Source organism: Python bivittatus, unplaced genomic scaffold (assembly GCF_059951505.1).
Source record: "Python bivittatus isolate LINGU-HERP-01145 unplaced genomic scaffold, Pbiv_v1 ctg000310_np1212, whole genome shotgun sequence".
Classification (NCBI taxonomy): domain Eukaryota; kingdom Metazoa; phylum Chordata; class Lepidosauria; order Squamata; family Pythonidae; genus Python; species Python bivittatus.
The window spans coordinates 867,695-889,810 of record NW_028277054.1 but is presented as its reverse complement, the minus strand read 5'-3'; the positions used below and the strand labels follow the sequence as shown (position 1 = coordinate 889,810).

Below are 22,116 nucleotides of genomic sequence, written 5' to 3'. Positions count from 1 at the left end.
GCACCAATGAAATATTGACGGGTCATTATTCCGGGCCACTGAGCATATTACCAGGTTTTAAGGCAAAATGTTTGTGGAACGGTTCGCCCTTGGTAGCGAGCCACCAGGAGCTGGCTGCTTTTGTGAGGGGCCGGAATGCATAGGAAGAGAGGGCGACTGGCTGCGGTTCAGACCCCTTCGTCTCTTCAGCTGTGGACTTGTTTGGGGAGGGCCTTCTCTCAGCCCCACATCGCAGCAAGAACATCTCAGCTTCATTGGCCAGGCACCTCCCCGAATTAGGGCAAGGCTGATTCCCAGCCCCGTTGTTCAGAGGTAGGCTGTGCTTGCACCTGCAGGTTCCATTCAGTGATTCTAACTGGCCATCCATCAAGTACCATTTTCATTCTTTAGGGCCTGTAGCTTGAAGGGAGGGATCCATCCTGCCAAAGAGAGAGGACTAGAAACAGGGAAGGGGTGACCTTCCCTTATCCTGGAACACACTGGCTGCGACTGGTGGAAGTCACACACACAGAGGCAAGGTTGCCTTAATCCGTGCATTTTGCTGTTCTTGCTTCCAGCGCACCAGCTTCCCTCTCCCCACCAATGTCTTCCGTCTCTTTCTCAGATCAAATGTCCACAGGAACCAAGACCAGCTTTTGCTCAAATCCTCTCCTTCAAAGCAGCTTCTGAAGGGCCTCTCTTCTCTGAGTGCCACGCGGGCCCTCCATGCGGACTCCCAGCGGCCCGCGGTTGGGAAGAGAACAGGCGGCTTTGGTGATTTCCCTTTCACCGTGGCTCTTTGGAGCTGGCCACGCCTCTTGCTCGCTTGCGTGGGTGCTGCCCCCTGGTCTGGTGGGTGGCTGGGTGATGCCTTCTGCCTTTGCCCCATCCCCTGGCATGGGTATTTTCTGGGCACAGGTCCGGGGGAAGAGCAGAAGCCGGGTGAGCTGTGTTCTCTCCTCGCTGCTCCAGGTCAGGTTTGCCTCGGATACCTGACGGAGGTGTCCTCTCTGGTTCAGGTGCTGCTCTGACTCTCACATTGCTCATCTCATCTAACCCAAAGGTGCTTCTTGGCATCGCAGGTGAGACCTCGCCTACTTTTCTCTCCAGAGAGTTTGGGCTCTCCCTCCATCGCTGCAACCCGGGGCACCCAAACAGTCCAGAGAGCTGCTGGGGCCACTTGGTTAAATCCCGCCCCTCCACACAACAGGCGCACAAAAGGGGCAGGGCTCCAATCACGTGACTGCAGCTGCCATCCTGGTTCTCTTCCCCCCCCCCCACGGACACCCCTATTAATGCTGGCATTCTTTATTCCTGCACTCCAGAAAGTCACAAGATTCGGTAATCTTGCGCCTCTCCAGATGTTGCAAGCATGCCTCCTGGAGGACACACGCAGGGGTGCCACAGGCAGCCCCTTGCTGGCTGCTCCCTTGTGTTTGCTTCTCTGCCTGGCCCAGCCTTCTTTCAGGGCCTTTAGCTTGAAGCCCCGCCAGTTTATAGCTCTGACTATAAACCTCAACTTTACAGATTCTTAACCACCTGCTGCCGGAGTGAAACTGGCTGGAAACTGGCATGCATTTGGCAAGTGGGCCCCAGAACCTTGAAACGCGAAAGGCCAAGACACGGTGGGAGACTGCACCCCTGAGATCCCTTAGGCCAAAGGGCACCCTTCTCCCCAGCGAAGGAGAGCCAGCGACGGAGAACAAGCGTGTGAGCTACAGGTTCCGGATGCGTCGCCAGGGGCAGCTGGGGTGGGCAAGTCTATGGGCTGACTCTCTCAGGGTGAGAAGCCTGGTCGGATTAAGGCAGCGGAAGAGCCTGCGGGATCTAGGGGAGACCAAGCCCTCAGACAGCCAACCGGGTGCCCCAGTGAGAACGCAGGGGGTTCCCTGCCCTGCCCTGCCCGTCCCGGGAGAGCCCTCGGGCCCTGCAACCAGCGCGGAGCCCTACTAACTCATGAGAGCCTCTGATGGCTCCTCTGAATGTAGTCAAAGCTCCCATTTAACCCTGACCCGGGAAAGGGGCTTTCTTGCATTTCCCACCCTTCCCATCCACCGCGTGACCAGGCGCTCAGAATACCAACGGGGTGGGTGGGGGGGAAGCCTTCTCGCCCTCCCTTCCGCCCACCCTGCAGAATCCGCTGCCTTCATCCCCTATTTCTCCCCGGCCATCACCATCATCGTTCCTCACCGCCCCACGGTCCTTGGGTTGTCCTTTCTGGCCTCCTTTTTCACGCCGGGTGACCCAGAACTGGATACAGTAAGTGTGGACCTGTCATAGATTTGGGTAAAGTGTTGGAGCATCTGCAGGGTATGGTCAAAAAAGTCATGATGGCTTCACTTGTTTTTTACGGTGCACCTAAAAAGCCAGCAGAGCTTTGAACAGACCATCGCGGCCACCATCTTGACTTTTTTGACCACACTCTGCAGACATCCCTGAGCATTAGTTAAGGAAAAGGGCCGCTTAGCAGTAGGGTTTGATCAGCTGCGTGCCTAAATGTTACCTGCCTATTTGTCTGGGAGAATAAAAGGTGCAGCACCAAGACCAAATGCCGTTATTCTGGCCACCCTTTGTGCTTTGTCCTGGCTTATGCAACGGCTGACAGGTGGAGTGCGAATTCTCGGGGGTGGGATTGCCATTTGCCACCTGTACGAAGCTACCTCCTATGGGCCAAGCCCTTGGACCACCAGCTCAGTCTCGTCTCATGGGAGACGGCAGGACTGAGCGCAGCCCCCTGGCTGCCCACCAGAGATGGCCCCATATCCTTAACCTGTGCCCCTCCCCACACAAAGAGCCCTCACGGTTCTGCGCATCGATTGTACTTCTCTCCCAGAGGGAGAAGCCTCAACGGAGAACTGGCAGCCGATTGCACACGTAGCAGGGGCCAGGCGGGTCAAGCTCTGAAGAGGAAGCTTCCCCCGCTGTTGAAACTCCCCCCCCCTTGCCTGGGGAGGGTGGCCACCCCCAAAAGCAACCCAGAGAGCAGTGCAGATGGGCGAGGCTGCTGCGTAATTGCTTGCAACTACTTTCCTATTAATTATTAATTCCAATTATTCATGGGCTATTTTGGTGGGTTTATCCACTGGGCCGTCTGGCACCTCTCGCCAGGCGCGAGGGCATAAAGGGGCCCACAAGGCCTGGGCTGCTTTTGCAAGGGGTGCCTCTGGCTCCTTTCTTCCTGTGCAGATCGGGCAGGTAGCTTTTGTGTCATGCAGAATGCCCCCCACTGATTGAGCAGTGCCTGCCCCTCAGTGGAATTCCTCTACGCCAGCATCAAGCCACCCCATCGAGTCAGCCAGAGGGAGCTCCACCAGCTAAGCACCTTTGGGTCTGTCGGGAATTTATGGCCAGTCCAGAATTCAAGCATTGATCTTTGTCCTGTCAGCAGCGATGCATCATTTTGCAACCTTCTTCCATATTTCTGCCCCTGTCGATAATCTCTCCTTGAACATGTTACAATCCCTCGGGGGCGCCTCATGATGACAGGACTCTTTTGGGTGGCATCCTCTACGCCGGCCCCGCTCCTGGCACGGTCCTGGCAGGCCTGCCTCGCCTGGCCTTTGGGAGACTGATGGCACTGGGGTTGCTCAGGGAAGTCTCTGCCATTGATCTGGAGAAGCACCGTGACGCTTCCTTGGGTGCTGGGTCTCTGCCTCGCAGCCTTGTGCTTCTGCTGCTCAGCGCTTTTACAAGCGGCATTATCGCTGCAGGTCTTAAACTCCAGAGAGCCATGTTCAGGCTGACCGTGCAAGGAAGCCTTGCAAACTGCTTCTGGGGGCCCTCTGGGGCCCAGAAGGAGCGTGTGAGCCAGACACGGGGCGCCGAGCATCACTGCTGGCCCACCTGAAGGCCGGGGGACCCCAACCCATCCTCTTCCACATCGGAGGCTCTCTGGGGAAGGCTGGCCGCGGCAGACGAGCTCGAGGACAGAGGAACCCCAAGAGTTTGGGAAACAATCCACGATGCTCTGGGGAAGCCACCAAGAGGCCCCTTCTGCCCTGGGGGGGGGGGGGTGGGCTGGGCTGGGCTGGGCGGGCTGCTCAAGGCCAGAGGGAGGCAGGCCAGGCTGGGGGCTCGCCAGCCTCACCCCGGCCCCTGACTCCGCTTTCCACCCTTCCCCCTTCCTGGGAGGCTTCTGCTCCCCCAACTTCCTCCGCTCAGCTGCGGGAGAGCTCCCAGGATCGTGGCTTGCCAGGGTCTGGCTGGAAGGACCCCTCCGAGATTTCCGTAGCTCACCGCCCGCCCGCCCGCCCGCCGGCCCGCCGGCCCCTCCTGCCCACGGCCCCCTCCCCTCCCCTCCCCTCCCCTCCCATCCCCTCCGCTCCGCTCCGCTCCCTCCCTCGGCCCGCTCCCCGCTCGCTCCCCCCGCTCGGTGCAGCAGCTGCAGCGCCACAGCTTTTCCAGGGTGAGCGACCTGTCTCCGCCTCCCGCGTGTTCCCCGCCCCCTTCGCCATCTGCAGAAAGGGGGCCGGGCCCGGGCCCACCCCCTCCCCCTCCCCCTCCCCCTCCCCGCGGCGCCTCGCCGCCCGCCGGCGCCCCACCGCCCGCCGAAAGCGAAGGGCCCCGAGGCCAGGCGCGGCGAGGCGCGGCGCGGCGCGGCGCGGCGCTCCTCCAGCCGGGCGCCCTCGCCGCTGCGCCGGCCGCTCTCCAGCCCGCCCCGGGGCGGCGCTTCGTCGGCGCTCCGCCTCTCCTCCCGCCGGCCCGGCCCAGCCCAGCCCAGCCCAGGCTCTGCAGGGCTGGGAGAAGGCGAGCAGGAGCGCCCGGCGGCCCTTCCCGGGAGCCGGAGCGCCCGGCGGCGGCGGCGGCGCGGCGGCGGCTGCTCTGCGCCCCGGCGGAGGGGCGAGCCCAGCTGAGCGCCCGGCGGGGCCGGCCTCCCTCGGGGCGGACGCGCCGCCCGCCCGCCTTTGTCTGTGGATTGCCGGATGGAGCCTGCGGGGGGCCGGCCTGGAGGGGCCCCCTGAGCCCCCGCGCCGAGGGCCCCAGCGCGGACCTGGCCGCAGGCCCGGCCCCAGGATGCCGCCGCCGCCGCCGCCCCTCGGCTGAGAGAAGCTGCTCCCCGGTGAGTGTCCGGCCGGCTGCTCCGCGGGGGGGCTGCGGGGGCCTGGGGAGGGGAGGGGAGGGGCGCGGCGGCGGCGGCGGCGGCGGCGGCGGCGGGGGTCGCCGCGCGTGCGGGAGCCCGGGGAGCCGGCTTCTCCGCGGCGGCGGGCGGCCGGGGCTCGCGGAGGCCGGGGCGGGGGATCCGGCGGCGGCGGCGGCGGCGGCGGCGGGGGGAGGCAGCGCTCCGGCCAGGGGCGCCGAGGGGCTTCCCGGCGCGGCGGGGGGCGGGGGTCGCCTGAGCGGCGCGCAGAGCCGGGCGGGTTCGGATGCGCAAAGGCGGCGCGGCGCGGCTGGCGAAGCGCCCGGCCCGGCCCGGCCCGGCGCGGCGCCCTCCTCTCCCGCTTCTCCGGCCCGGGGGACCGGTCCTCGCGGCGCCCCGGCTTCGGGCGGAGGAGCGCGCCGGCGCCCGGCTCCTTCCCCACCCCCGCTGCTGCCGGGCTGGAGCGCCTCCCGGAGCCCCGGCGATGGCGGCTCCTCCTGAGCGGGAGAGGACGGAGCCCCCCGCGCACGGCCGCCGCTGGAGCCCAGGGCGCCGGAGAGGCGGCTCGGCTCTCCGGCCCTGCGGCTCTGCGGCGCGGGCTCGGCTTCTGCCCGGCGCTCCGTGGAAGCCGGCGCCGGCCTCAGTCCGCCTGGGCGTTCGGAGGGAGGGCGCGGTCTGCCCGGGCGGGAGACCCCGGGGGGCGCCTCGCCTCGCCTCGCCTCGCCTCGGCCGCCCCCGTGCCTGGGTCTGCGGCTCCTCGCGTCCCTGCAGCTCCGGAGCAGAACTGCGGGGGGCTGGTGCTGCTCGCCCTCCCCTGCCTGGTCGCTCCCCTGCCCCCCGGGCTGATGCTGGGGCTGTCGGAAAACGGGCGGGGGCGCTAAGCCGGGAGAGACCCGGGGGCTGCGCCCTTCTCCCCAAGGGCCGCCCCTCGAAAGCCCCTGGCCCCCGCTGACATCCGCGCTGCCAAACCCCCGGGCGGGCAGAGCACACCGCGGAGGCACGTATGCAGCGTGTTCGCTTCGCTCCTCGTCCCCCACGCGCAGCCGGGGAGCAACACACGCACTCAGCTGCTTAACCCACAGCCACTCGCTTAAACATTAAAATATGCACGCTATTAACACACCCACAGGCATTTCAGGATGCGTCCAGAGACCTGCACAATGGAGGGATGAGCTTTTGCTCTTATTTATCGGGATCCTCAACAACACCGGTGGCGGCGCGTGGTGGAAGAGCAGGAGCTGGAAGGGAGAGAAAAATGAGGCGCCTCACCAAGAATTCACGTTGTGGGCCCTGGGGAGGAAGGCCAGCGATGCCGAGAGCCCTCTTCCTTGGCAGGCTGCCCTCTTGGTGTGTTGAGACAACAATTCCCAGAATTCCCAGCACAGCTAAAGGAATTCTGGGAGTTGCAGCCCAGCGCATCTGGAAGGGGGCAGGGCATTATAATTGCTGGGTTGGCTGGGATGCCCCAAAGGGCTCTGTGCAGACACAAGACCCACCTGCACCCGGGCATCTCCCGTGGCAGAGATACACAAGGCTCAGAGGAGGCTCAACAACCAACCTTCCTATGTCGTTTCTGCATGTCGGTATCTGAATGGCAGTTTCTGTCTGTTTATATGGCCAAGCTCACTGATTCTGCACTTATCCTTTCTGTTTAAATTTATCCCTCCGTAAAAAAAGACAGTGTTTCTCAACTTTGGCAGCTTTAAGACGTGTGGACTTCAACTCCCAGAATTCCCCAGCCAGCAAGGCTGGCTGGGGAATTCTGGGAGTTGAAGTCCACACGTCTTAAAGTTGCCAAGGTTGAGAAACAGTGGATAAAGGAATGATGGTCTCTCTCCCATGGACCTCGCTGCACTCTTTTTTCATGCAGGGACACTCTGGAACCTGTTTACTCACATGTAAACCCCACTAGATCCAGACGGTTTGCTCTTTCCAATCTGTAACTCTGCAGACCAGTCTTTCATCTGGAAGATTTGGGGGGATGAAGGCCCAGTCACTTGGAGGGACCCTACCCTACTCTAGCTATATTCAGATGTAATAGTAAACCAGGATTTTAAACAGTCATCTACTGGCAAGCCACAATAGCCTGAAATACGGATAACTCCAGACCCAAACAGATTGCAATATGTGTTTAATATAAAAGGTATACCTTTCCTTTCTATTTCCTTCTCCTTTTGTATGTATACTATTCAGGGTGGCTAATGACAATGAACGCCACTACAAAGTTAGCATGATTTAAAAGACTGATCGTACAAACAACTAAAAGTTATTTCATACAAACCTACCCATTTGCAAACACGTGTCTAACCGGCTCACATTCAGGTAGTTTGCATCTCCAGGGAACAGCCTCCCCAAACAGCAGAAGACCACCAGCTTGGTCTCCTGAGGTAGCAAGTTCCACCGTTTAGACCTGGCCACTGCCAAGGCCTTTGCTTGTCTCCCCCGCTCCCCACCTTGTGCTTTTGCCAGGATGGGGCAACAGACCAGGCAGGCTGGTAGGGCAGACTGGGGCCTTCTGGAGCCCCAGACTGGACCTCATCTTGATTTCAGGATCCTGCCCCGGGGAGGAGAGGGCGCACCTTGTTTTCTTCGGTCCTCTCCTGCTTCTCGTCAGTCAGCAGGTTGTGTCGCACGCTTGAGTAGTGGAAAGTGTGTGCAGTCTTGCTGGGTTTGGGGCTGTTCTGCCCATTTGTCGGTGCTCTCCTTGTGCAAATGGCAGGCTTCGTGGGTGTCATCCGTCGGCGTTGTGCCAACGACAGAAATAATAGAATTTGAGGGACTGTCCACCCTGTTGCCTCAGTAGGTTTGCTCAGAACCAAGCGGCATCTTATTAACGTGCCCCCTGGCCAGGATGACCCTTGCGCTTCTTCCTGGGCTCCAGTGAAAAGGAGGCAGTCTGCGATGCTCCTTCTAGTGACAGGGGTCTTGGGGGCTGTTTGCCTTCTCCATCTTCCAAATGGGCTGGACTACAAATCTCACAATCCTCAGCCAGAGGGGAGGAGGGGAGGGCCCCAAGACTTGCAAAGCTGCTCGTACGCCTGCTTTGGGAGAGGGTGTCGCAGGTGTGCCTGTCTCCCCGCAATAAATGCCACAATCCTCTCCATCCGCTTGCTCAGGAGCAAAGCTTTGCAAACGGAGGAGGAAGGGGAGGCTGCCAAAAATGGGGTGGGCTGGTCTTCCCTGCAGGGGGCAAGGCCAAGGGCCAGCACCCGGCTCCTGCTGGCCAGGGAGCACCTGGCTGTTGAAGGCCTGCAAAACTGGAGCAGCCGCAGGAAGGCCCCTTCCTCCATTATCTCCTTTCCACGGTGTTGGTCCCCCCCCCCCCCCCGGCAGCTGCTGCAGACGGTTCTGTAGGGAATTCTCTGCCGGCGTTTGGACAGCCTTCCCTTTCCCTCCACTTGGGCCCTTAATTCCCTCCGCTGTCAGAACGCCAAGGAGCTGCAGCCAGGTGTGTCCGGGAGGAGCAGCCCTGCGGGATTGCTCCTTTCCGACGTGGCCAGCAGGTGCTTTGGGGAAGGTGGGGGGGGCTGGTCAAGGGCTCGGTTGGAATGGAGCTTCCTCTGGGAGAGAACAGGGCGAGCTCCCAGTTCGAGACCCAGAGAGCTATGGGGTCCCATGGCGTCTTCTTCGTGCATCCCTCTCAGAGGCTGTAGCGAGACGAGCAGAGGGGTTTGCCTCATTTGTTTACTGAAACGTGCATTCGCACTTACATTTAGGCTGTTTTTGAGGGTAGCATTCTCCCAAGGTGGCTTCCAGCGCGTCTGACGTGTAAGGTCAGAGTCTCAACAATGCAATTTAGAATCGCCAAGTGCAGAGCATGAGCTCAGAGGCTGGGGCTTGCTTTCCACCTCCCTGCCTGCAGGAAGTCCCTGTTCTCCAGAATTGCCACCGAGCTGTAGAGGGCTGGAAACCCTGGTCAAAACTTAATGTGCGTTCCAGTGTTTAACCAGCGGCAGAAGGCTCTGGGTGAAACCAGGAGCTGCGGGAGATTCTGAAAGCCTCCAGACCTCTATTTGGATTTGCACGGCCCTTACGTCCTCAAGCTGAACTGGCAAAATATGCTCCCTGTTTCACTGTAGGCTGTTACCCGCCCAAGCAAGCACAGGATGGCCGGGCCCAGTGACTGGGCCACCCCATTCTATTCCTGTTTGGTGTTTAAATCGGATACCGAGTGAATCCATTTCTTGGCTTCACCCAGTAGTCTCCCCCAGTGAGCTGCATTCACGCAGCACATCAGGTCACAAACAAAAGCTAGCCAGGGTTGAAGCTGGCCAAGTTGTGTGTGTTGTGTGAGGATGTCTGCTGGGCTTGTAAGTGACATGGCTCAATGTCTTGTGTGGCTCAGCCCCAGGATCCCTGAGTTTTCCGGCTTCCAGATAAGCAAATCTGTTCAGCTGCAAACTTTGGAGTACAGTGTTCTGCATGTCTTAGCCTTTTATGATTTTAAAGTATCTGTACCTTTGGAAATTAAGTTTAGGCATCTGTGAGATTCCAGATGTCCAGGAAAAAGGCTCATTTGCGATAGAAGATTTTGGTACAAACCAGAGGTCCTTGGAAGGGAACGGTTTCCCCTTCTTAACCTGCCAGCCTTGCTCTTTTTTATCACGGATCACCTGTTAACAAGCGAATGGACTAGCAGGGGAATGAGGCCAATTTGCCGAATCCCTTTGTCAAGTCGCAGCCGTCACGCAGGGTGGCATCGCAGGCTTTTTGGATAGTCGACCTTCCCGCCCTTCCTGCCCCAAATAGGCTGTTCCAAGCTGTGTGCAGCACGCCCCGGAGTTGCCAGGGACTCTTGCGTTGACTCACAGGACCGTTGTTCCGAATGAAAAGCGGAACGTCGACCCGGGCAGCCCTGCTCCTCGGGCAGGCGAGAGGCGTGCGAGCCGTCCGTAACAGGCTAGGCCAGGCTGCCGGAAGCAGGAAAGGAGGGCCACGGTTATTGAGCGTATCCTGCATGCGGGTGCTTTGCACATGTAAGAAATAACTTGTGTTCTGCTCTCTGGGGAGAAAAATCTGAAACACGTGAGGATGAGATTAAAATAGACCAGACCTGCTATTCCTGATATCCCAGCGTGTATTCTGACCCGAACAATGCAGAAGCGTCTCAGGAGACCCTCTGTAGCTCGGGGTTGAACGGTGGAGTCCTTGGTGCTCCCTGAGCTGGGTGCTCTGCTTGCGGACATTTCCTGACCTGACCAGGTCATCTCGTCAGTGCTCTGATGATGTTACCTAGTGGGGTAATCAAAGGTCTGCAAGCCAACCACGGACTCCGCAGGAGCATCTCCCTCTCCCCCGTGCCAAATGCAGCCAGCGCTCCGTGTTCTGCACATCTGAAAGGGGCAGTTGGTGCTGGCGGTGGGAGTCCAAGTCTTCTGCCAAGCGGCAGCCCTTCAGGTTGGTTAGGAGGGCAGGAGGAGGATGTGGGGAGGAGCAGCAAGCAGGTAGGGGGCTGGAGAGAGGCTACAAGGCGCGTTCCTGGATTGGCTGGTTCCCCCCTTTCCTCCCCCCCCCCATGTGCAGAGTCAGGCTTCCTGGTGTGGACTGGAGGTTGGACCGGGCTTGCCTTGGCCCTATTCCCCTCCCCCCCACCGCCACTTCCAAGGGTCTGCTCTGGAGATGGGCAAGAGGCAGAGGCTGAGATGAGGCCTCCCGGGAGGGCATCATCCAGGGTAGTAACCTTGGGCTCTCCATGAACATTCGCCACTCTGGAGCTGGCAGAGGGGCTGCCCCTCTTCTGAGCAGGCTGGGCCAATGGTCTTGGGCTTTTCACATGTCCAGCCTGTGGGTCTTTCTGATCTTTTAGCCTCAGAGTTGGGGCAGACCCAGATTTCATTCTTTGGGCTTCAAGAGAGAGAGGCTTTTGCATGGTTAAAAAGAAGGGCAATTTCACTTCCCACCAAATACCATGAAGAGGATCAGTTAAAGATTTTCTTTTTTGAAAGAAATCTCTTAAGTTCCCAGATCCAAGCCATGTTTTCTGCTGTCAAATGTGACTTGAGATCCCTGGGGATGACAGAGCCACAGTCCAACCTGCCTGACCTCCTGGGCTGGGAAAGTTCCTTCCTTCCTTCCTTCCTTCCTTCCTTCCTTCCTTCCTTCCTTCCTTCCTTCCTTCCTTCCTTCCTTCCTTCCTTCCTTCCTTCCTTCCTTCCTTCCTTCCTTCCTTCCTTCCTCCCTCCCTCCCTCCCTCCCTCCCTCCCTCCCTCCCTCCCTCCCTCTGCCACGGCAGCTGCAGCAGCCTGACCCAGCCGAGCAGAGCTCACAGAGCAGCTCATAAACTAACGGGATGCATTTCCGAGACGACAGGCCGTCCTGTCACTGGCAAGCGATCAAGGTGCGCTCTTGAGGGGCCGGGAGGGAGCAGAGCTCTCCACTGATGGAAGGAGCCAAACTGGCGCAGCTCGGCAGCTCCTCACCGGATGGAGGCCAATAAATATTGAGAGGAAGAGAGCGAGCGAGAGCTCCTTGAGCAGCGCATTTACCTTGCAGGAGCGCGCTCCTCTCCACCCTCGCTACGCCCTGCTTAATGCTTCTTGCTTGAAGGAAGGTGAACTGCTCCGGTGCGCCCCTCCCTGCCCTCCCCACGTCTCTGTGTGCGTTCCGACTCGGGACTGAGCAAATTGGAAGGGCTTGGCTTGGGTGCCGAGGCGCCCGTCACCCCAGAAGCCCTGGGAAGGCCATGGGGGGGCCACTTCCTCAGGCCCCTCCTCTGAAGACAAGATGTCTGCAGCTGCGCTCGCTGGAGCTCGCCTTTCCTTCCAAGCTGCTTGCATTGCAAGCACCGTTGCTGTTTTTTGTGGCCTGCCTGAGGTGGCTTCTGGAGGACTGTGAGCCGTAGTTGTGTAAAGCGTGCAAGTCAATTAAGAGCCTGCCGGTGCTGCTTAATAGCGCCTCCTCCCAGGCCCCTCAGAGTGTTTTTGATTTACCGCTGCAGAGTCCCCTTCCTGGGTCTTCCGGTTTTGGCGGCTGCCCTGCTGGGATGGTGAGAGTGACCCGGGCGGGTGGGGGGCTGCGGCGGCCAAAGGGTGGTAGCGGCTGCCCCCGTGTTCCTCCCGTGTGCATGCAGTCCCCACTGCCAGCTGCCCATAGCGAACGCCAGTGGCGGGCAGAGGCTCCAAAAGCAGGACGAGGCCTTGAATCGATGGCGCAGAAGCGCCAGCAGGGCTTGGCGGGGAAGCATAAATCAGGCCTTGAGACAAACTCATTGCAAAGGGCTGGCCTTGCTCTCGGCTGCCCTCTGAGCCTCCTTTAGCTTTGCTGTGATCTTGGAAGGCAGTTGGGGAGGGAGGTGCGTACATGCGTGTACACGTGCGGATAAGTGCAGATATATGCACGTAAAGGCCCAAAGGTGAGTCCAGCTTACTCTGTAAACCCAGGATTGGGTCAGTGAGGCAGGGAAACGCCATGTGCCAAGAACACCGTGCCACTCAGACCCCCAGCGTGGGAATCTTTTTTCTGAGTCCTGTGTTACATTAACCGAGAAGAAAGGGGGGAAACTCATGCAAGTAAACGCAATGCATTCCCTCTGGCCTGGCATCTTTTTTTCCTGGGTGCCTGGCAGAGATGCTCTCCAGCAAGATGTTCTCTTGCGATCCAGCCCACCCTGATCATCGCAGAGTGCAAGCCGTGCGTGGTCCTGCAAGCAGAAGCCAGGCCTAACTGGGGCAGAGGGGTGTGTGGCCGAGGGAACCGGGCCAGGTTGGAGGAGGCCTTGCAAACCTCCGGCAGGCAGTGGATATCCCAGCACCTGGAGGAGCTAAGAGCCCTCGACCCTGTGCCTGGGGACTGGAAGTGAGAGTCGGTATGGCCCAGAGCCCGTCTGCCCTGTCCTGTCGGCCTGGCCAGCAACGTCTGGAGGATCATGGTTTCCTGTTCCCCCAAGAAAGAAATAGGTTCAGATCCTATTTACTTTCTGTGGAGCGTTGCAACAGGCCTACAGTTCATTCAGAATCTACAACTGCCTTTATCATTGCTGCCAAGTCAAATTCCTCACCCAAGGAGATCGTGGAAAAGCTGGGGTGGGGGTGGGGGGGAGGGAAGCAAGGAAGTTAGGCCAGATGTTTGGGCCACAATTATCCTGCAGCTAGAAGGATGATGTTCCCCTCCAGGCAGTCTGGAGAGGGAAGAAACAGACTGGGCACATCTGCAGCAGCTGGAATCAGATCAGAGGAGAGCCCTGGCATGGGCTCTTCAGACAGGTAGAAGTCATGGTTGTTGGAACTTTTTCTGCTGTTGCCATAACTGGCACCTGGGTCACCGACTGTAGTGGCTGAGTCCATACAACACTGGGAGACCAAAAAACCGTTGCTGTGTTCGCGTAATATGCCATGCGCAAGGAAATCAGCCATGATGCATCTAAGACAAGGGCTGGGCTCCCCCAGCGCACTGAAGCCAAGCCCCCTACGTGAACCCAGCATAATTGCCCGGCGGGGCAGGAAATGGGTAGCATTCTTGGCAGCAAAGCACTGTTTCCAGGCAGTTTAGGGAACTGGCATCGCCTTGCCACCCTTCTCTGCATCTCGGTGAGAGCAGAATGCAACCACTAGGCTCTCTTGTTTGCAGGGCGGCCTCAAAAGCCACCCAGGGGCTTCCATTCAAAATGCAGCAAGTAAACTACTGCTTGGTTAGGGTTGCTGGAATGTGCCTTGGCAAGCCTGAAGCGTTTTCTGTGGCTTCCCAGTGGGTTGGGGGGATCAGCTCCTGTCTGAATGTTGCTTCTGAGTGTTACTGTAGACCGCCGAGAGACCTCCGTGCGGTAGTCAGAAGTTAAAGAAAGCCCGTTGCCCCGTAGGAAGGGTGCCTGAAGAATGAACTTTCCCATTTCCTGAGGTCCTCCAAAAGGGTCTCTGGCGACCGTCAAGTGAGCTCTGGTTGAGGATCAGGGCCCTCAGCGCTGGCTGTGGCACCCCCTCAGCGACACACCAGCTGGGTGCTCCTCAGTTTACCCAGGGCTTTCAGCTAAGGAGTTGCTGCTGATCCCCTGTGTTGAAATGTGATTGCTTCGCTATTTTAAAGAGCTTGGAAATTCTGCCTTTTTTTTATTAGATTTCTGCTTTACACATGCGAGGCGCCTTTTGGGGGCTTTCTGCATCAGGCCTGGGGAGCCCTGGAGCAAAGGTTTGAGCCGTTGAATAGATGAGCTTCATCTGCAAGGCTCCCAAAATGCCAGTTGGCCTTATCTACCAAGTTGCGTCTTCCCTGACTGGCAGACTCCGAATGTGTCGGGAGCCCAAAATTTCAGGATGGGCAAGTTCCCAGCTGGCTGGCATGCTGTAGTACCTCTCCCCCGCCTCCTACCAAATATACGGAGGGCGCCAGGTTGGCAAACATCCATTTATGTAACCAGGAAAGCCATCAGAGAAAGAGGCTGAGTAGGGTATCTTGAGTTTAAATGTATCTCCATTGCCGCCTATCTGTCAGTTCCTTCCTAAAAAAAATTCATTTGATTTTTTCCTTAATAGGTTTTAAACAATTAAGATGCAAAAAAACAGAAAAAACCACTGAGCTTTTGATCTTTGGCACTCCTGTCTCTGTGGATGATATTCCTTGCTCAGTTTTGCTGTACTTTAGCTACACTTTGAGCTGCTTAAAAAGTCTTTTCTAGGGTAAGAAAGAGGCATATTAATAGATAAAGCTATATTAATAAGTGCATAAATAAGTATATTTTGTTTGGAAATGTCAAGTAGCTACTTAGCTGTATTTTAAAGAACACAGATACACATGCTCATTTATATATAATACACATAAAGTTGCTTTTGTTATTATTGTCATCAGTCAAATGTGTGGCTGCTATTTATCAACGAGTTTTCCTCCCCCAATGAACAATAAAATGTTGCTAGTTTTACACTTTTGTTTTCCCTTCTTGTTCTGTAATTTAGCAATAATTGTACATGAATTCTCTTCGGTCTGTGATTTGTTTATGCTCTGCACGCTTGCTCATTTCTAGGGGTTCTGTATATACAGTATATTCTGGCAGCACTAAGAGAAAAAACACGAGAAGCTTTTGCTAAAATTGGGCTTTACATTTCGTAAGAGGGAGCCGGATCTTGCCTCAGGACAGCCCCTGCATTGAACGTCAGGAAGTGCTGAGCTCCAGCCGTCCCGTGTCCAGGTCCGGCAATACTGGCCTACCTCGTAGGGTTGCTCTGAAGATAGCTAGGAAGCCCCTTGATTACTCCATGAATTTCAGCACGATCCCAGTTAGCATCCCATCAAATGTTTATGTTCTCCGTTCCCTCTTTGGCACATTGTATTTTATAAACACCAGCCAGCTGGGTTTCTTTTTTCTGCTCGGGCCCCGGTTTGAATCCTTTTTAAAATCAGATTTCTGCCTGGCTCTGACCGTTAGTCATGAACAGTGGGTTATGAGAATAGTGGGATTGCCTTAAGGGTACTTCTTTCTTCTCGCTTGTTTTGAACAGGAACCCAAGGTGAGGGGTTGGCTCTTTCTGCGGTGGGATTTTGCATCCAGCCCTGCCACCCGGGGGCTTGGCGAGACCCGCCCGCCCGAGCCACAGCCCCCCGAGAAGGGCAGCGCTTGGGGGTCCTTCCTCCCGCCGCCCATGCTCTCCTCTGGGCCCGCTGTGTCGGGGGCACGGAGGCGGCTGATTGGGCCAGGCTGCTGGGGGGGAGCTTGCAGCCCCAAGTGCCAGCAGGCGGCTGAGGCCGATGCAAACTCTGCTGCGGAGGAAGGAGAGAAGCCGGTTGGCACGTGTGCGCACACGTGTGTGAAAGTGCATGTGTGAGGCACAGCTGCTGGGACCTTTGGCAAAATAGTGTTGTTAATGGACATCTGTCTATCTTGCTTATCCAGAGTAAACTTACCAATAACCGTTCAGTGCAGAAATCATTAAAGAAATGAGATATAAGGAAAAAAATAGGAACAGCCATTAAAATCTTACAAATAGAATCCCAGCCTAAATGTAGATAAAGATATGGAAGGCAAGCAAAGAGCCTTCTAAATATGGGGCGGGGGGGGGGTTGAAAATGGGGGCCATCTCAGAATGGGCCCTGTCACAGATTTTTCCTGGTTTGGGTGGCTCCTAGAACAACTAGGCTGCCAGTAACTGACCTTACCTCTAGATAAGATCAGTCAGGACAAGCGAGTTGAACATTAAGAGCATTTCTGATGCGGGCACCCAACTCCAGAGAAGTGGGATTTTGGAGAACAGCAGAAGTCGCCAGGAATTAGAATGAGAACAGCGGTGACTCGGTCATAAAGTGCACTGACCGCTAGCAAGCCGTGAGCTCAGCCCAGGAAACCGGGAAGGCTGAGAAAGAAGCTCAAGACGGCCCCACCTTGACGGTCTTCGGTACAAGCGGGAGGGGAGGGAGACGCCGCCAGGCCTTCAAGATGCTGCTCTTCTGGCCAAGATCAGGGCAGGAGGGGCCAGCCCTGCTTGTGGGGGCTGTCTCCTGACGCCTTCCCCCTCCCCCTTGGGAGTATTATTTGTTGGAAAGTGGGTGCTATCTGGGAAATGCTGGGAACGCCACGTGGGGTCACAGAGAACATTCAGCCTCCCTTTCCCCCAACGAAGCCCTTTGGGTTGGGCCTAAGGATTCCAGAAGAACCCTCTAAGCCAGTGTTTCTCAACCTTGGCCACTTGAAGATGGGTGGACTTCAACTCCTAGAATTCCCCAGCCAGCCATGCTAGCTGGGGAATTCTGGGAGTTGAAGTCCACCCATCTTCAAGTGGCCAAGGTTGAGAAACACTACTCTAAGCCATCTCCTGTCTCTCTGGGGGCCACCACGTATGTCCCCATGAGACAGAGCAGGGCTGATTCCCCCCCAAGACCCCCAGGGATCTTCCTGCTTTGCAGCCCAATGACAAGGGCTCAGTAAGACCTGCCCCGAGGGAGCCCTTAGTCTTCAGTGGGCACTCCGGGGCTTGCCTTCGCCTCCTTCCCGCCTCCATTCCCCAGGCAGGTGGAGGGCGGAGGGGCAGAGCTGGGGAGAGCGGGCCTTTGCGCATCAGAGGGTGCCCGTCTTGGGGCCGGGGGTGCTTCCTCGTGCCCTGAGGTGCGGTGCTGGGAGCTCTAATAGGATTAGTTCAGCACTCCATCAATTAATTCATTCATCACAGGTCAAAGGATGTGATTTTAAAAGAGTGACTTAAAAACGCTGCTGGCAGTGTGGAGCGCGTCGTGTTTGGGGTATGGATGGCTGAGAATTATTAGGGGCGAGTTGCAGTATCATTAAATAAAACTTAAATTATTATTAAAGGCAATCAGTCCACTAGCAGAGGATGGATCTGCCCTAATTAGGAGAATTCAGCGGCCTCCAGTTTTTGTCTCCTCAGGCCCCCCACCTGTGCTGAGGACCCCGGATCCAGCACCCAGGAAAGCCCTCCCCTCCAAGGCCTGAAATCCTGGTGGGAGGGAGCCAAGGTCGTTTGGCATCTGTTTGCTGCATCATTTCTTTGACTCACGCTCGACAAAGCACTGAGCTCCCTCCCACCAACTCGGAGAACATGAACTAAATGTGCGCGGTTTCTTCCTGAGGCTGCCCAGGTTGTGTTATTGTCAACAAGTCTCAACGGAGAGGCCTTCGGGGCCGGGTGTCTCTCTTGCAGGGCCTGAGTTCCTTTGCGCCAGCGGGCCCAGGCGAGAACGTAGTGTGGTCTTGAGGACGTAGAGCGGTCACAGCTTTGGGTTTTGCAAATCTGCCGACGGGTCTTGCAGAACGGCTCTCGCAGGCCCGCGAAGGAAGCTTGCTTGGGCTGCAGCCTTCTCCCTTGCAGTGAAACCTGGACGGTTTTCCAGCTGAGCTTTGGGGGCAAGGTTGGGGGTAGTTGGGATGGGCAACTGTTTTGTCCTGGTGCGAGACGGGCATCGTGGCCTGGAACTGGGAAGCATCTGCTCAAGAGGATGTTCCAGTAGAAGAGAGGATGTTCTGCAGAGAGTTGAGAGTCTGACTTCCATGCAGCCCCCGTGGCAGATTTCCATTTCTCCCCACACACACACACGCACACACACACACACTTTTCTTCTGCCTGATGTTAATCAGAAGGAGGTTCTGAGAAGAGGTTATAAACCCAGTGCGGTGGGAAGGCAGTGCTGTAATTACCTCTAACAGGAAAATAACTGGTATCGGCGTTAATGTCAGCCCTCCGCCGGTGGTTCGCAAAGATTGCCAGAAGGGCTCGTCCACAGCGGCAGCCCAGGGCCAGGAGGGTGGCTGGGTCCTCCGCGCCCTTTGCTTCAGCGGGTGCCCCCCAAGCAGCCCCCTTCCTGCTCTCTGACAAGCTCGTCCCCAGCGGGTCCCGCTCCGGCTTCTCCCACCAGGCCTGAAGGCAAATCAGTAGGGTCCTCTGATTTTTAGAAGCTGCTTGTGACAAATGGGCACGCAAGTTATTGTTTATTCTCTGTTTTCCCCTGTTGATGGTCTTTGCAGGGGGGCAAACACTTTTACTCGTACTTTTCATCTAGGGCAGATGTGTTGGGGAGACCCACGTGGCACATTAAAACTTCGGGGTGCAGGCCTTGGTGACAGTCCCAGTGCAGGTTCTTTCCCTGCCTGAAATGGGGGTCTGATGGGGGTCCTTCCATCTAGTTGAGTGGCCTCCCTGCTCCCATCCCGAGGTCAACAAATCAGGGCCTCCACCTCATTTTCCAAAGCAGAGTTTGCCCGTGGTATATTACATCAACAGGGAATGTTTTATCCTGGCTTCTTTGAGCAATCTTAGATTACCTTCCTGTCTCTGGGCTGTCGCTGCTTCCAAATCCAGCCTGTTTTTCCTGCCCACAAGTTATAAGAAGGAAACCCTTTAAAAATCCTTCCGGAGGGGGTCTCTCTCCCCCCAGCTGCAGAAAGGAGTGGCAGGTAACAGCTGGAAGCTCATCCTTCCAGAGATCCCTTCCAGAGATCAGCCTCGAGACAGGAGGAATCCCGGGGGTGGGGGCAGGGGGCAGCCAGGTCAGTAATCTGGCATGGAGGGGGAGGAGGCAGAACCAGCAAGCAGAGCATCCGCTCTGCATCCGCCGCGAAGGGCAGAAAAGGCCCTTCTCTGGCTGCACAATTAGAGTCGTGTTTTCGCAGCTCTGGCCCTTGCCGGGCAAACGTCTTTCCTCCAGCCGAACGCATTTCTTAAAATTGGAGGAAAGAGCCAAGGTGGGCATGCACGTCTACGCCGAGGCAGCTACTGTTACGGAGGGAGGGGAAGTTGAGCTCCAGCTGTGTCTAAGCGATCCAGAGGTCGAAGGGGAAGGTCTGAGAAGGGTTTTAGGGGTGTTCAGTCCACGGTATGTTTAGATCTCTCTGTTTAATCCCCAAAGTCTTCTCTGAGCAGCTCCTCACTTTCTTGGGGACATGCGGGGAGCCTGTGCACCTGCGCGCCTTCCTGCCTTTCCTCCCCCCCCCCCCCCCACTGGTGTGCTTTAGCTCCGTTTCACTCTCTGGCGACTGATCCTCCCTGCTTGGCTCTGGGTTTCCCTGTTGCTAATTGCCCCAGGGTGGCCAAGCGGTGCCCCGTGCCCTGCCGCCTGGCTTGGACTGCCAAGGTGCATTTAACGTCAAGGGCCAGCCTCTAGGCCTCCTGCACCAGAGATGCCAAGCAAAGCGCGCAAGCAATAGTTTTGCCCGCCTCTTTTGTGGAAAATGGGCATGATTTTAAGGTGGGCCAGAGCTCTGACGGACATTCCGGGGGACATTGGGGTACTGCTTTGTTTCTGAAGCGTAGAGGAACACACTCGCCGTATGTAGCTTTTGAGGAAGAGTTTTTCTTTTCATTCATTTTGCCCTTTTTGAGAGGGTTGGCTTTTGTCTTATTTGGTGGAAAGATGTAAACCAGTGTTGTCCAACCTTGGCCACTTTAAGATGAGTGGACTTCAACTCCCAGAATTCCCCAGCCAGCATAGCTGGCTGGGGAATTCTGGGAGTTGAAGTCCACTCATCTTAAAGTGGCCAAGGTTGGACAACACTGATGTAAACTGTTGGCTGCTGCCAAGAAATAATTGAGAAATGCAAAATGCAGGTCAAACGATCACTCCTGCTGTCAACTGGGCACATATGTGTACGCAGCCTCGTTTCCCTTGGCAAACAACCCCACTGCAAAGAGCCCTGGGCCGTTTCGCTGGCTGGGAGATGGCGCTTTCAGACCCCCACGGAAGCCACAATGATCCAGCCTTTCTCCAGTTTCTCCTTCTCTTTCCCAGACACCTCAGGGGGCAGGCAAAGGGTCAGTGGGGCTGAGAGGCCATTCCCCCCAACCGCAGGGCCCTCCCAGCCAAGATTTCTGGCCCAGAGGTCAGACCTGACCGGTGACTGTGGCCTCGGGGTTCACAGAGCAGCTCTTCTCCGCCTGAAGCTTCTCCTTCGTGTGCCTCTTTCCGAAACCAACCGGGGAGGCAGCAGCTTCTCCTGCAGAGAAAGAAAGGCTGGGTGGGCCCCACATGGCCAGCTCCCCAGACAGGAGGGACTTGTTTGTGGCTCGCAGTGGTGTACAGGCCCAGCCAGGATGGTTAATTTATGGCCAGTGTCTCAGGCCAACCAAGCCCTTGGGTTAATGAGGCTGAGTCTGGCTCAAGGAACCAGGGCTTAGCAAGGGGCGCAAACCTGGCCGTTGCGAAGGTCCTGCAGACTGACCAAGCTGGTTCTCACTGTCCAGTCCCCCCCACCCCGTCCAGAAGGCCAGTTTGTGATGGCAAGGGGGCTTCTCCCAGGAAGCTGTGTAAGATAATGGCAGCTCTGGGGCCGTGCAGGGAGGTGCAAGAGAATCTGCAGCTCCCAGAAGGGAGGCAATTCAAAGCCATCCTCAGCCAGCAAACTCACTGGGCTCAGCCTGATCCGCCTCGCAGGGCTGTTGCGAGGAGGGACATGAGCAGGGAAGACAAAGCCCACCTGTGCCAATTGCCTGGCTGCTGAGAGGCAAGAGGGTGCACAGAGGGGCTTGATGTAATAAGCGTCAGCCGAGGAAGTTGCCGACTCTGCATCTTGGGAACGGTGCGCGGAGAATCAACAATGCTAGAAGTTTTGGTTATAACAGGCTTGCAAAGTACTTTTAATGTTCTGGCTTTCCATTATCCTGTTCTGGGAGCCGGGTGCCACAAGGAAAGTAAGCAGCTAATGAGCATCCACGCATCTTAAAGTTCCTGAGGCTGAGAAACACTGCTGTGGCGGGTGGCCTGCGTATCTGGGCTCGGTTTGCGGTCGGCACTCATAGAAAGTCCAAGGAGCATCTTTCTGTCAAACCTTTGCAGGAGAGAAGGAACCTTGGCACTGCTGTTAATGGGTAGACTTCGTCGGTTGTCACTTACACTGCGTATAATGATGCACGCTGCACAGGGTTTGGGGCAGAGCCCTGCTAAAGGCGGCTGTGTGGGCATAATGTTGCACCCCCACCCAGACAGAGCCTTTGGAAAGACAGAGAGGAGCAAAGGGGTCCGGAGATGCCGCCCCGGGGGTTGAGGGGGACGAGTTGGGCGTAATTTATTTCTGAACTACAAGTGTGATGTCCAGCCAGGTTTTATGAGTTTGTGTTAATTGTTCCCTTTTTCTCAGCTATTGATTAGCGATCTCTTGATTTGGTAATTATTGGTTGTCATTTTGTTACGTCTGTTTTACAATATTAGTTGGAAAGTGCTTGGCGTCTGTGATCAAAGCGCATGCAAATGCTGCAAATTAGGAAAAGTCAATGAATGGGCTTGGCAACAAAGCTGCTTTCCATATGTCTTTCTCCCCCGTCCAGTAACCTCCTTTTCTGGTTTGATTTCGATTTGATTCGATTTGGTGGAGAAAGCCTGGGCAGGTGACCTCTTGCAGAGCTTCCGTATCAGAGCTGCTCTGGGGAGGCTGTGCGCTGAGCTGGACGTGCAACTATAGAAAATCTATAGTTTACTTTCAGTCGTTCCCAGAAGAGCTGATTGCGAGACGCTCCTACAACTTCCCTCCTTGCAGAGCTTGTCTAAATGGATGGCAGCTGTTCTCTCTCAAAGATGGTCTTGTCTTCCCAAATTAGCAGGTTGGGCGACCCAGATGGGCCGGGCAGAGCGGCTGGTCTGTGCTTGGAGGCCTGATTTCACAGCGGTTCTTGGAACAGGACCCAGACCAGTCAAGATCG

General features: G+C 56.8%; 1 protein-coding gene across 1 annotated transcript in view; it reads left to right on the top strand.

Annotated features, from left to right (window-relative positions):
- The first annotated feature begins 4,508 nt into the window (after nt 1–4,508).
- Nucleotides 4,509–22,116, top strand: part of LRFN1 (leucine rich repeat and fibronectin type III domain containing 1) — a 44,228-nt gene continuing 26,620 nt past the window's right edge. The window contains exon 1 of the mRNA XM_088139674.1: nt 4,509–5,038. The gene's annotated coding sequence lies outside the window, so the exon portion shown is untranslated. The remainder of the gene's footprint in view (nt 5,039–22,116) is intronic.